This window comes from Mauremys reevesii, linkage group 5, assembly GCF_016161935.1.
Source record: "Mauremys reevesii isolate NIE-2019 linkage group 5, ASM1616193v1, whole genome shotgun sequence".
In the NCBI taxonomy this organism is placed as follows: domain Eukaryota; kingdom Metazoa; phylum Chordata; order Testudines; family Geoemydidae; genus Mauremys; species Mauremys reevesii.
Window position 1 is genome coordinate 20602450 of NC_052627.1, and position 14585 is coordinate 20617034.

Consider the following 14585-nt stretch of genomic DNA (forward strand, 5'->3'; position numbering starts at 1 on the left):
GTTTCCCTTATTGCTGTTAAGAGTTCTTCTGGAGGAGCAAAACAAGAAGAACTTCAGAGCAGGCATGAAGGAGCTTAATAATTAGTGAAAGATTCTTTCGCCCTCTCCCTGACCTCGGGAGAAGCTCCTATGCCTCTAGGACAGTGATTCTCAAACTTTGGTACTGGTGACCCCCTTCACATAGCAAGCCTCTGAGTGCGACTCCCCCCTTATAAATTAAAAACTCTTTGTAATATACTTAATACCATTATAAATGTTGGAGGCAAAGTGGGGTTTGGGGTGGAGGCTGACAGCTCACGATCCCCCCATGTAATAACCTCATGACCCCCTGAGGGGTCCCGACCCCCAGTTTGAGAACTCCTGCTCTATGGAAAGGTCATTCACTTTCTTTGATTACTTTTGTTGATATTCTTTAGAAGCTCCCAGTCAGTTACCTTCCCTATGTTTCTGGAAATAAATGTCCAGCCTGAAATGAAAAGGAAGAAAAGAAAAAGGTCAGAGGACATATTTTTATTCCTATGTCTAAATTGATTGAACTATGTTAATTTGTAGATTGAAGTGGAGCCTGTCAGTGCTTTAGGAGCCAATCCTGAGTATAACTGGGGCAGCAAGGGTGTGTGCTGAAGAACTCTTCAGGGGTTGGCAGGACAAGGAATCCACTTGGTGGTCTGGACTGTGGCCTCAGGGCTGCTATAACCCCCAGGTCCATGTATCCTCCCATATACAGTAAGTGAGTGTGCAGTGGAGAGGAGAGCTGGAATAATCAGGGTCTGCTTGCCCCACACACTTCATAACACCCTCTTTGTGCTTAGGGCACAAGTTGCACCTATGGATCATAGCTCCATGGCCATATCCCTGGTCACATCCCCCTACATGGGATCTTGGGCATCCTGTCTGCAGTCTCTCTTTTGCTGAGCAGAACAGTATTGGTTCTGCTGGAGGGAGTGTCCTGCAGAACAGGCAGCAGGATTTGCCCACTGATAATAAGCATTGCATTTGCATTGCTCCTGAATTCCCCTTTTATTTCAAGTAGTGAGTATAGGGAATATATCATTATTCCATTAATATAAATGTGGTGTTCAGAATTATTTTTGCCTTAATTCGAAGTATAATAATTTGGAATATCAGAGTTTGGATTCCCAACTAGTAGTCCTTATACAGTAATAGCTGTATACTACATAGACTCATAGACTTTAAGGTCAGAAGAGACCATTATGATCATCTAGTCTGACCTCCTGCACAATGCAGGCCACAGAATCTCACCCACCCACTCCTGTAACAAACCCCTAACCTATGTCTGAGTTATTGAAGTCCTCAAATCGTGGTTTGAAGATCTCAAGCTGCAGAGAATCCTCCAGCAAGTGACCGGTGCCCCATGCTGCAGAGGAAGGCGAAAAACCTCCAGGGCCTCTGCCAATCTGCCCTGGAGGAAAATTCCTTCCCGACCCCAAATATGGCGATCAGTTAAACCCTGAGCATGTGGGCAAGACTCACCTGCCAGCACCCAGGAAAGAATTCTCTGTAGTAACTCAGATCCCACCCCATCTAACATCCCATCACAGACCACTGGGCAAACTTACCTGCTGATAATCAAAGATCAGTTGCCAAATTAATTGCCAAAATTAGGCTATCCCATCATACCATCCCCTCCATAAACTTATCAAGCTTAGTTCATATGATAAACTTGAAACCTTTATTTTTGTAATGTAGCACATATATGGGAACCTTAAGCTGTGTATATATATTCGGAAGCACCCATACTCTGTCTTCATGCCATAGTAGATGGTAAAAAGAGAATGTTTATTTGTCTTTTCCCCAAAGAGAGAACCCCACCAGGCTAACCAAATAATAAACACACAGAAGAAAGTTCTGAGATATTTTGTCAAGTGTTTGAATAAAAAGCTACAAAAACTGCTTCTACTTCTCCATGGTCTCCCAGCGATGGCACATCACGCATATTTACATGTTATCAGGAACTGCTAGTGGAATAATATTTTAAATTAGAAATACCCATGGAAGTCATATTTCCTAATTCATGTAAGTATATATTTTTTGGAATACTTGCACAAAATACTTCCGATGAAGGAATCTGCCATACTTTACATGTTAAATCCCAGATGTCAAAGGTTTGTAAATTATTTAATGATCCTGGGATGAGCATTTTTTGCTATATGTTTTCAACTAAATTTTTTCAGTCTTTAAAACTTTTTTTTACATTATAACAATAAAAAAATAGTTTGTTTATCCACAATTAGTTGGCATCTAGTTCACAATGGAGAATATTTTCTTCGAGCCATCTGGAGAAAAGTGTTTTTACAAGCATGTCTTCTAATTCAGAAATATGAGCAGAGTGTCTGTGCAAGCTTTTCTTCAAAAGGATTTTTAATATATGGGTTCAGTTACATGACAGGCAGTAATTACTTTGAAGAAGGCCTTGAGGTTTATTGAGTAAATGATCTGGGTTTTTTAAAGTCTTTAAATGCATGTTTAAAGGATAGCTTTTACAATACCAAGTCACAATCTGTTTCTAAAGCAGTTGTACAAAATTGCTGTATCACCTTCCATGTTTTTTTTTAAAAGAAAAGTTTTAGTGTTGCTGTTATTTGTGCTACCTATAGTTTTAATTGAAGCTTGAAAAATCCACTCACCCAGGGCACCGACTTAGCTTTCATGAGTGAGTCCTATTAGCTTCTGCAGAATTTAAGATTTGATTTAAAACAAAAATTCCAGTTCTTCTGGTTGTGAAAATGGTCTTCCAGATACGAATGTAGTGTAAACCAATGCGGTGGGGGCTCTCAAAATCTCCAGAGAATATCAGAGCCTTTACTGGTGCTCTTCGCTTTGCAAAACAGTGGCAGAGTGAAATTAAATACTCCAGTTTTGCTCCTGGTATTCAGAAACCTATGGGAATCATAGTCTATTGGATAGAAGACTAGCCTGATAGTCAAAAGATGTGGGTTTTATTCCAAGCATAGTCACTGACCTGCTCTGTTAAAGTAAGTGATTCATCCCATATTTCTGTACATTGGTTTCTGGCTGTAGAATGAGAATAGTGAGGTTTGTAAAAGGTGTTGAGATCTGTGGATGAAAAGCAATCTGTTAAGAGCTAATTGTTTCTTTATTATAATTACCATAACGGATTTAGTGCAGGACTCAGATGAATGTTCCTTGGCACATTCAATGCCCTAATGGCATGACTCCTGCCACAGAGAGGGGACCCCGCGTCAAGAAGTTATTCAAAGAGGAAGTTGGATGTTTGTCCTGCCTTTCTCAGCATGAAAGTGTTAGTGTAACAGGAACACCAGCAGCAGGAATTGAGCTGCCTATGCGTTTTCTTCCAGCCGTAAACAAGTGTTTTTTCATTTAATTATTTTGTCCCTGCTATTGTTTCCCTGGGGATATTTCCTCTTTGTTCTAGCTCACCAATAAGCAGACAGTGAGGCCAGGTAAAATCAGGGGAAGAAAGACAGCCAGTGACAACAGTGAGTAGGGTGACTTGCAGCAAGTAACATCAGAGGGGGAAAAAACACACTTCTGACTTTCTCCCAGAGCTACTTCCTGAGACAGGGGTCCTTCCCATGTTGGAGGAGCCATTGCCTTTGGAGGTTGTGTGGGGGTGTGCCAGGAAATGATCTTCCTACTAGCATAGTAACTGTTACATCATTTTATTAGCTCATGAAACTGCCAAGAACTGGATCAATTTCAAGCTGCTCCTGGGGGCTGGTTGGGAAACCTAAGAGAGGCAGCAGAGGAAGGCCCTGGATGTTTTCACTGTGAAAGTGAACTTAAAAAACACACCCTGGAACTTGGAAGAGGGGTAGATTCATACCCCACGCTTGGAGCACCCACAAGATTCTGCAGTGCAAGGATGACAAAGTATGTGCACCTTCCACAGCCAGAGAGTTTGAAGGGTTGGGTGGGGTTTTTAATTTGATCAGGCATCTTTTACCCTCAGTAGGGTCAAGAGACAATACTCTGGCAAGACCTCAAGCACCGTTCACTTCTTACCAGCTTGAGAATGAAGACATGGGGACTTAGCTTTTCACATGAATATTTCCCCTGTACAGTTGCACCCTTCATCTTAGTTGGGTCCCCTGGCTCTTAGGAGTCAGCTATAATTTTTCAAGGTCTATGTAGATGGATGGGTGGGTGTGGACAGAGAGTTGTGAGAAGAGACTGATATGATAAGTTAGAAAAGAAGTAGGGTATTGAGAAAGTGAGAGACATTGGGAGTTGTCATGAATAGTTAGTAAAGGGTTAAAGCATAGTACCTGGTGGGCACCTGACCTGAGGACCAATCAGGGAAGAGAATTTGATGTCAGAGTCTACCCTCACTTGAAACTGGGGGGTTTCAAAGTGAGGACCCGCATGTCTTCCCCCACCCCAAAATCCTAGGGTAGGTCTCCCTTTTGCTGCCACCACCTCGGTCAATTACGTGGGCCGGGACACCCCTGTTTTCCCCCTGTCTCCCTCAGAAGACACTCCCTGGGGAACACAGATCAACTCACAGAGGAGGAACCTCCCCCCTCCCCTCTCTGCCCGGAGATAAGCTGTCTCACCACCGAGAGAGAATGTCTTAGCCCCTCCCCCTATATCCACAGTAGAAGGGATTTAATCAAATCTTTATAGAAAGAATTTATTAAAAGAAAAACAAGAAAATACAGAATCTCTATGAGTCCAAGCTGGACACTCATAGGGTATAACCTTGCTAAGTTCTGGAGAGAATCCTCTCTCTTCTCAGTACAACCAGTACAGGCAGAATTAAGAATAATCAATAACAAACACACAGAATTGCAAACATAGGATTATTAGATAATGACACAAAGTATCTTTCTAATACTCACTATCTTGACTAGAAGAAATTAGTTCAGAAAGGTAGAAACTTGTAGACTTGATTAAAACATCTGGACTCTTGTAACTCCAAACGGCTAAAGACAACACACACACAAACAGAGGGAAAAAGTTCCCTCCTAGGAATTTCAAATTCTCTTCCCTGATTGGTCCTCAGGTCAGGTGCCCACCAGGTACTATGCTTTAACCCTTTACTAACTATTCATGACAGGAGTCCAGACAGAAAACAAACGAGAAGAGGTAGAGAAAGGGTTATAAGGGAATAGAGGGAGAGTGGAAAAAAAAGAGGAAATGACTGTTGAAGGTCATGATGTACACCATGATTTATTAAAGGAAAGAAAAGATACACAAAGTGAAGAGAAGACAGGAAGAAAAAGAAGACAAAACAAAAGCAAAAGAGAGATGTCTACACTGGATCTGGAGTTGTTACTAACAGCTTGGATAAGATACATTCACAGTAGGTCTGATTGTCCTAGCATGCTAAAAATAGAAGTGTAGCTGTAGTAGCCTGAGCAGCAGGAGGGGTTAGCTGCCCTGAATTCGTACTTATAGGTTCAGATGGGGTTGTGATCTGCCTAGCTTGGTCTTCCACTTGCGCCGCCAGGGCTACACTTCTGTTTGTAGCACATTAGCTCAATCAGAGCTAGTATGGGTATGTCTAGCTAAGCTGGAAATTACACCTGCAGCTCCAGTGTAGACATACCCCTACTAAATACCTTTTTAAAATGTATTAAACAGATGACCAACTGTCTGTATTACAATGAAATATAGGAAACAGTGACTAACTGTTTATTCTGAAAAATTGAGGCGTATGGCCGTGTGTGTGGTAGGAAAGATTTTTTATTTATTTCTTTTTGTCCTGGAATAATAAACTTAGTCTTTGGAGTAGTAGGTGTCCAATAAATATTTCAAGCCCTCGTAAAAATAGGACTTTCTCTGACTCCAGGCCTAATTCATTGCCTTTATTGGAGTTACAATGAAGATGAATTTTGATCCTCTATTTTCAGCTCACGTGGTGTTTGTGTTAAAATCCTTGTGGTACAGAAAGGTAATTTATAGATGGAGTCTAGCCATAACTCTAAGTTTCCTTACTTGTTTGAGCCAGACCCTTAACATTGCTTTAAAATATTTGGTTTTTGCGGTTTTAATATGAATAAAAAAAAAATTCTTCCAAATCCCGTAATTAACTGCAGTGTGTTTTTTGGAAGAGTGACAGCAATAAACTTTAGAAATAAAGTTGCCTTAATTTATTATATAGCATAACATACCTTTTACATATTTCAAGATAATGAAGAGAGTTCTTCCATCTCTGTGTTTGTTGATTTAGGTCCTGAGCCTCCAGCCATTGCAGTAAATTAGAGTTTTCTAGTGGGCTTAAGAAGGGAGGATGATAAGGCTCTTAATACAGTAAAAATTAAATTAAGAAAGATCTGACCAAATAGATTTTTTAAGATTTACTTTTCAGTTGATTGGAGTGACTTTTGGTTATTTTGGTCAAATGTGGTGTCTCCTCAACTTCTTGCTGGTGGTTTTTTTGTTTATTTGTTTGGGATTGGGGGGGGATATTTTGTTTTTGGTTTATGTTTTGATTTTTGGTAGCTCTCCTGTTGTATTTTCCGAAGTTTATGACTGCAATTCTGCATAATGAGAAAGCTTTCTGAATACTGGAATGGGAATGTTGGTTTTAAATAGGCTATGTGAATAGAAGGAGTATGTAAAAGTAAAATGTTTCTTACTATGAGTTTGTGGAGGCTTGGTGCCCTGATCTTGGTTGAGTCCTTTAAGTGCTACTCAAATGAAAATAATAATAAATAAATTGAATACTCTTTGGTGCTAGACAGAAAGTTTCCGAATGTGAAGTGTGTCTGCAACCAGGAATCACTAGTATAGAAAGGTGTCTTACATGGGGAGGGAATTGATTTCCATGGAAGTCCATTGCAGTCAAAGGCTACAGAAATGGGCCCAATACATGAAGTCTGTAGGTTTGGAATTCTCTTCCCACCCAAATATACATCACTATTTATGCAGCTTAATAAATGGAAATTCAGTCGATAATTTGTTTTACAGCTTGATAAAATGTGTGTATTACAGCCTTTCAAACACTTAAATACACATTAGATATACTTTTCAGACTATGTTATAGAAGAGCGGCCTTAATTCCATTTGACACAAATTGAGGTGACATCAGTGTGTTTAATTCATTTTCTTTTAAACTCTTGCACAAGTTATTCAGATACAAATTTTGCTTTTCTTCAGTCTTGCTTACACCAATCTACAGTCGATCAATTAGTCAGTCCCATTACACTAATGGCAGGTAAAAACAATTAAGTTACAGCATTTCAGACCTTTGAGTAGAATTTCTTTATCCCAAGACTGGGAAAGCACAAAACAGGCATAACTAGTTAGCACTTCAAGACTGGTCTCTTTCTCCCTATATTGTTCATTCCCACCCACCTACAGGGAACCACATTTCCTTAGGACTTTCAGTGCCATCTTAAACATGAAAAAGGGCCAGTAAGTTTCTCATATCTCAAGCCAAGAATCATCAACTGATTACTAATGTATGGAACCACAATTTTTGCTCTCCTGCTATATGCCCTGCGATGAAAGTGGTACATTCAGACTTATTGGAGCTTTTACACTGAGACCTTCTATAAGTCTAATACCAAGCACAGGGGATAAATGTTGTCGTCGCTCCACAAAGTCAACAAATTGAAGTCTGAAGTGAAGAACAGAAACGGTAATTTTTTGAAAAAAGCTCTTGTTGGCTTCTTGCCACATCCTGGAGAGCCACTATACTGGGTATGTTTCTTTGTCCTTTTCTACTGCTTTCCAGACAAAGCAAAGAGGAGTTTTCTTCAGTACTAAAATAGGTGTTGCCTTGAGGTGAAAACATTCTCAACACAAAAAGCAAAACGGGGAAGACCTCAAAGCTGAGTGACTGACTAATTGGCATGTTAGTGGCAAGACAGTCTCAGCAGGCAGTAAGGTTAGTCTGATTCATTGCTTTTCAAAACTGTAGTGATTGCTAACTTGCACTGTAAAAATGATAAACAAAAGAAATAGTATTTTTCAATTCACCTCATACAAGTACTGTAGTGCAGTCCCCTTATTGTGAAAGTGCAACTTACAAATGCAGATTTTTTTTGGTTACATAACTGAACTCAAAAACAGCAATATAAAACTGTAGAGCCTACAAGTTTACTCAGTCCTACTTCTTGTTCAGCTACGCTAAGAGAAACAAGTTTGTTTATATTTACAGGTGATAATGCTATCCATTTCTTATTTACAATGTCACCAGAAAGTGAGAACAGTCATTCGCATGGCACTTTTGTAGCTGGCATTGCAAGGTATTTACATGCCAGATCTGCTAAACATTCGTATGTCCCTTCATGCTTTGGCCACCATTCCAGAGGACATGCTTCCATGCTGATGATGCTCATTAAAAAAATATTGTGTTAATTAGTGACAGAACTCCTTGGGGGAGATTTGTGTCTCCTGCTCTGTTTTACCTACATTCTGCCATATATTTCATGTTATAGGAGTCTCGGATGATGACCCAGCACATGTTCATTTTGAGAACACTTTCACAGCAGATTTGACAAAACACAAAAAAGGTACCAATGTGAGATTTCTAAAGATAGCTACAGCACTCAACCCAAGATTTAAGAATCTGAAGTGCCTTCCAAAATCTGAGAGGGTCAAGGTGTGGAGCATGTTTCCAGAAGTCTTAAAAGACCAACACTTCCATGTGGAAACTACATAACCTGAACCACCAAAAAAGAAAATCAACCTTCTGCAGGTGGCATCTGACTCAGATGATGAAAATGAACATGCATCGGTCCACAATGATTTGTATCGTTATCAAGCAGAACCCGTCATCAGCATGGACGCATGTCCTCTGGAATGCTGGTTGAAGCAAAAAGGGACATATGAATCTTTAGCGCATCTGGCACTAAATATTTTGCAACGCCAGCTACAACAGTGCTATGCGAATGCCTGTTCCCACTTTCAGGTGACACTGTAAACAAGAAGTGGGCAGAGCCGCCCAGAGGATTCAGGGGGCCTGGGGTCTTCGGCGGCGGGGGTCCTTCCACTCCGGGTCTTCGGGGCACTTTGGTGGCAGGTCCCGGAGCGAGTGAAGGACCCGCTGCCGCCGAAGCCCCGGAGCAGAAGGAGCCCCCGCCACCGAACTGCCACCGAAGACCCGGAGCGCAAGAAGCCTTTGCCGCTGAAGACCCAGAGCGGAAGAAGCTCCAAGTCTTTGGCAGCGGGTCCTTCACTCGCTCCAGGTGCGTTCGGCGGCACTGAAGGACCTGCCACGGAAGACCCGCCAAAAACTGTCGTGGGGACCCCTGCGGGGCCTGGGGCAAATTGCCCCACTTGCCCCCAACTCTGGGCGGCACTGGAAGCGGGCAGCATTATCTCCTGCAAATGTAAAGAAACTTGTTGTGTGAGCAATTGGCTGAACAAGAAGTAGGACCGAGTGGACTTGTAGGCTCTAAAGTTTTACATTTATTTGTTTTTTAATGCAGTTATTTTTTGTACATAATTCTATGTTTGTAAGTTCAACTTTCATGATAAAAAGAGATTGCCCTATAGTACTTGTAGTAGGTGAACTGAAAACAATATATATTTCTTTTGTTTTTTACAGTGCAAATACTTGTAATAAACAATAAATATAAAGTGAACACCGGGCACTTTGTATTCTGTGTTGTAATTGAAATAAATATATTTGGAAATGTAGAAAACATCCAAAATATTTAAATAAATGGTATTTTATTATTGTTTAACAATGCGATTAGTCTCATCATTAATTGCAATTTTTTTTTTTAATCGCAATTAATTTTTCCAATCGCCTGACAACCCTTAAAAAAACCTTGGATCAACGAATATTGTTTTTATGATTCATAAAATGCCAATACCATTTCAATGGGAAGCTGCTGAAGTGCTGTTTGTGGGTTAAAATCCACTTCCCTCACGTAACCAAAGATGATAAACTTCATTTACCATTTACTCCCTGAAGAAAGTGTGTTCAGGTCTCTCTCATAATATGAAAGCAGGAGAATAGAGGAAACCAGCTCTACAGTGTGAACCCTGAAGTTGTTTTTCCCCTCCCATTTTCCTCTTGAGGCTTGCACATAAGGTTTAAGAAGCAGTTTTAAAATTAGGATACCACTTTCTATTAATCCTTTATAATTTCCCCCTTTTAGTTCACTCTCATCGTCATTGGTGTACATTTTAAAATTTAAAATCTGTTATGAATTTAAAATGTGACAGTGAGAATTAAAACAGCAAGATGTATCTTCTAGTGTAATGATGAATTACTTAAATAAAAATTTAGAGCAGCTGTGCATAAGAATTAGTTGCAGGTAGATATCCCATTATGCCTCACAAAGAATCGAGCAATAGAATAGAATTCCAGTCTTATTGTCCGTAACTGTGAATCAAAATCTCAGTGTCTCAGAGTTAGTCTGCACAGCAAAAGCTGTGCATGGATTAGCCTTCCCAAGCTAGTTTGAATCCAGCTAATGTGGCTAACAGTAGCATTGAAAGAACAGGAGTACTTGTGGCACTTTAGAGACTAACAAATTTATTTCAGCATAAGCTTTCGTGGGCTACAGCTCACTTCTTCAGATGCATAGAATGGAACATACAGACAAGATATTTATACATACAGAGAACATGAAAAGGTGGAAGTACGCATACCAACTGGAAGAGTCCAATCGAGATGAGCTATCATCAGCAGGAGAAAAAAAAACCTTTGAAGTAGCATTTAAGACAGTAAAGCTTCAGCACAGGTAGTACAAGCCCAGCACGGACACACTGGGTAAGCTCACTAACCTGCTCTGAAGCCTATACTAGAGTGGTTTTGCTGCTATTGTTAGCTTAAATCCAGCTGGCCTGGGTAACTCATGTAGCTAACCTGTGCACAGCTTTTGCTGTGTAGCTACACCCTGAATGTTGAAAGTCTAATCTTCTCAGTTTCATGACAAATGCTGAAACACACTCAGTCTTAATTGGGCAACAGTGAATATATACTTGAAAGTGAAAGGTGTAATAGTATATTTGCTTATTTATTGTATAGTTTTGAGTCTCTAAACATGTAATCATCATTACTTTAAGTAAAGTCCATAGGATCCTTCCTATTCATGAGTATTTGTTTTGTTCCTGTCAGGGGCAGCTCTAGCGATTTCACCGCCCCAAGCACGGTGGCACGCCGCGGGGGGCGCTCTGCCGGTCGCCGGTCCCGCGGCTCCGATGGACCTCCCGCAGACGTTTCTGCGGATGCTCCACCAAAGCCGCGGGACCAGCGGACCCTCTGCAGGGACACCTGCGGGAGGTCCGCCGGAGCCGCCTGCCACCCTCCCGGCGACCGGCAGAGTGCCCCCCGCGGCATGCTGCCCCAAGCACGCGCTTGGCGTGCTGGGGTCTGGAGCTGGCCTTGGTTCCTGTTGCCATAAGTGTTCTTAATTTATTAACTGAAACTTTCCCTTTCCAAGCCAATAGGGACAATAAGCTCTTATATGAACCCCAAAGGTTAATCCCCACAATACACATTGAATGGCCTTTAATAGCTTTTTGCTACATACAGATAGGAGTGGGCAGTTTCTCTGATATCTATAAATTGGGAGTTCTGGCCATTGATCTAGAAAATTAGACCTACATTTCTGAGACACGTTTTTCTTTTGTTAAATGTCTGAAGTTAGAACCAGATGCATAATCTCTACTTGGTCAGGGTGCTGGAAGGAGTGAAGCCTTGGAACTTGAAGGATTTGTTTGGTGGTTCTGTTTATTTCTGATATCTATTCTATACATACTTACTCAGTAAATCTCCTGGGAGATTGGAATTATAGTAAATTACAGGATTATTGGACAGCCTTCGAAACAGCATTTAGGAGGAAATGGAACTATTGCCTCTCTCCCTAGAATGGCAGAGTACTCCTGTTCTTTTTGTGGATACAGACTAACATGTCTGAAATCTCCCTAGAATGACAATAATATTTTTTCTAAAAGTTCCTACGTTAAATCTTTGTTACATTGCAATTTATATGTACTTGAGTTGTGATGTTCTGACGTTCATACAGCAGTCATTAAAATCTTTTATACCCATGAGAACAGTTGCTTTTTCTTTGCCCACTTTTATTTTCAAGGCATGTTTTATGGATTGAAACCTCTTTGCAGGTTAGTGGTCAGAGTTTTAATCAGATTTTATCAAGAGAGCTTTAAATACCCAGTTGCCAGAATTGCAAGTTCGTGGTGTAGGAAGTTTTCTCTCTTAAAATATCAACTGTACGCTTCAAGATATCAGTGTTTGTGTTTCTCTCTGATAATATTATTCACACAGATTGAATGGACGCTCTTAGGTTGAGTGTAGATTCCTTCTTTTCTCATTCCACTGCTACCCCAATTAACTTCAGTCTTACTATAGGAATTAGTCTTGATAGTGAGCACCCAACAGGAAGCAATCAAATAACTTCAGTGGGCAGCTCCATTTTAAAAACAAAAAGACATCTTGAAGGGGGAAATCTTTAATCATTTGGAGGGTTCTGTGTTACTTTGAGGGTATGAGTAATAATACAGAAATGACAGCCAATTGATAGACATTACTGTAGTGATTATTTAAAGAAAAAACATCAAGAACATAAGAACGGCCATACTGGGTCAGACCAAAGGTCCATCTAGCCCAGTATCTGTCTACCGACAGTGGCCAATGCCAGGTGCCCCAGAGAGAGTGGACCTAACAGGCAATGATCAAGTGATCTCTCTCCTGCCATCCATCTCCATCCTCTGACAAACAGAGGCTAGGGACACCATTCCTTACCGATCCTGGCTAATAGCCATTTATGGACTTAACCTCCATGAATTTACCCAGTTCTCTTTTAAACGCTGTTATAGTCCTAGCCTTCACAACCTCCTCAGGTAAGGAGTTCCACAAGTTGACTGTGCGCTGCATGAAGAAGAACTTCCTTTTATTTGTTTTAAAGCTGCTGCCTATTAATTTCATTTGGTGATCCCTAGTTCTTGTATTATGGGAATAAGTAAATAACTTTTCCTTATCCACTTTCTCCACATCACTCATGATTTTATATACCTCTATCATATCCCCCTTAGTCTCGTCTTTTCCAAGCTGAAGAGTCCTAGCCTCTTTAATCTTTCCTCATATGGGACCCGTTCCAAACCCCTAATCATTTTAGTTGCCCTTTTCTGAACCTTTTCTAGTGCTAGAATATCTTTTTTGAGGTGAGGAGACCACATCTGTACACAGTATTCGAGATGTGGGCGTACCATGGATTTATATAAGGGCAATAATATATTCTCAGTCTTATTCTCTATCCCCTTTTTAATGATTCCTAACATCCTGTTTGCTTTTTTGACCACGTCTGCACACTGCGTGGACATCTTCAGAGAACTATCCACGATGACTCCAAGATCTTTTTCCTGACTTGTAGCTATATTAGCCCCCATCATATTGTATGTATAGTTGGGGTTATTTTTTCCAATGTGCATTACTTTACATTTATCCACATTAAATTTCATATGCCATTTTGTTGCCCAATCACTTAGTTTTGTGAGATCTTTTTGAAGTTCTTCACAGTCTGCTTTGGTCTTAACTATCTTGAGCAGTTTAGTATCATCTGCAAACTTTGCCACCTCACTGTTTACCCCTTTCTCCAGATCATTTATGAATAAATTGAATAGGATTGGTCCTAGGACTGACCCTTGGGGAACACCACTAGTTACCCCTCTCCATTCTGAGAATTTACCATTAATTCCTACCCTTTGTTCCCTGTCTTTTAACCAGTTCTCAGTCCATGAAAGGACCTTCCCTTTTATCCCATGACAGCTTTTATCCCTTGATAGCCATTGTGGTCATCAAGCAAAATGGGAGGAAAAGAGAGCAGGCATCTAGTCCTTAGTAACCTAAAATATAGGTTAATATTAACTTACATTTTTGAATTAATTAATAATATCAAACAATTCACCCCCAAAAGATTTTAATAAGGTTCATGTATATTTACTATATTTAAAATTGAAGTATACATTGAAGTATGATAACCTTGTAACATTAGCCTCTTCTTAGAGAAGGCTCATCGGCTCAATTGTTGTAAGTAAATGTTAACTAATTAAATCTTGACATATAGCATGTGAAACTTCATGGCCTTCGTGAACTGTATAGTTAAGGTTAATTTCTTTTGGCTAATGTATTCTCATGTATATGTAAGATGTGTTGCATGAGATTGTGCTATTTATATTTTTTAAATGTGTTTTAGTTTAGTCTACTTTCTTATTTTGTTCTAGTCTCTGCTATATCCTTATGCTCCTACCTCTGGTCAGAAAAACAATCCCCTGTGATGCTTGTTGTTTTATGATAAACAATAAATCAGAAAATATTGGCACTTTCAAACGTTTATCATCAGTCTGGATCATTAAAACAAAGGCCATGAAAGGTAGCGTGGAAGTAGGAGTCAGGAGTTCTAATCTTGGCTGTAACAACAATATTGTCTCTGACCTTTAGGATAAAGTCATTCTCATTTAACCTCAGTGCCTTAGATTCCCCCATCTGCAAAATGGGAATAATGCTTACATTCTCAGATGTTATATGTTAATATAAATAGAAAATATTAAAAATAATATTGATTACATTTACGTAAAGTAGACGGACATTATGAAAAACAAGTGGATGGGCAAGGAAGGCTAAATAATTCACTCTTCTTGTCTTGAGCACTGTA

The 14585-nt window shown here is 40.1% G+C and overlaps 1 protein-coding gene across 4 annotated transcripts in view; it reads left to right on the forward strand.

Annotated features, from left to right (window-relative positions):
- PTPN13 (protein tyrosine phosphatase non-receptor type 13) overlaps positions 1-14585 on the forward strand; it is a 211006-nt gene that overhangs the window by 74261 nt on the left and 122160 nt on the right. The window lies entirely within an intron of this gene.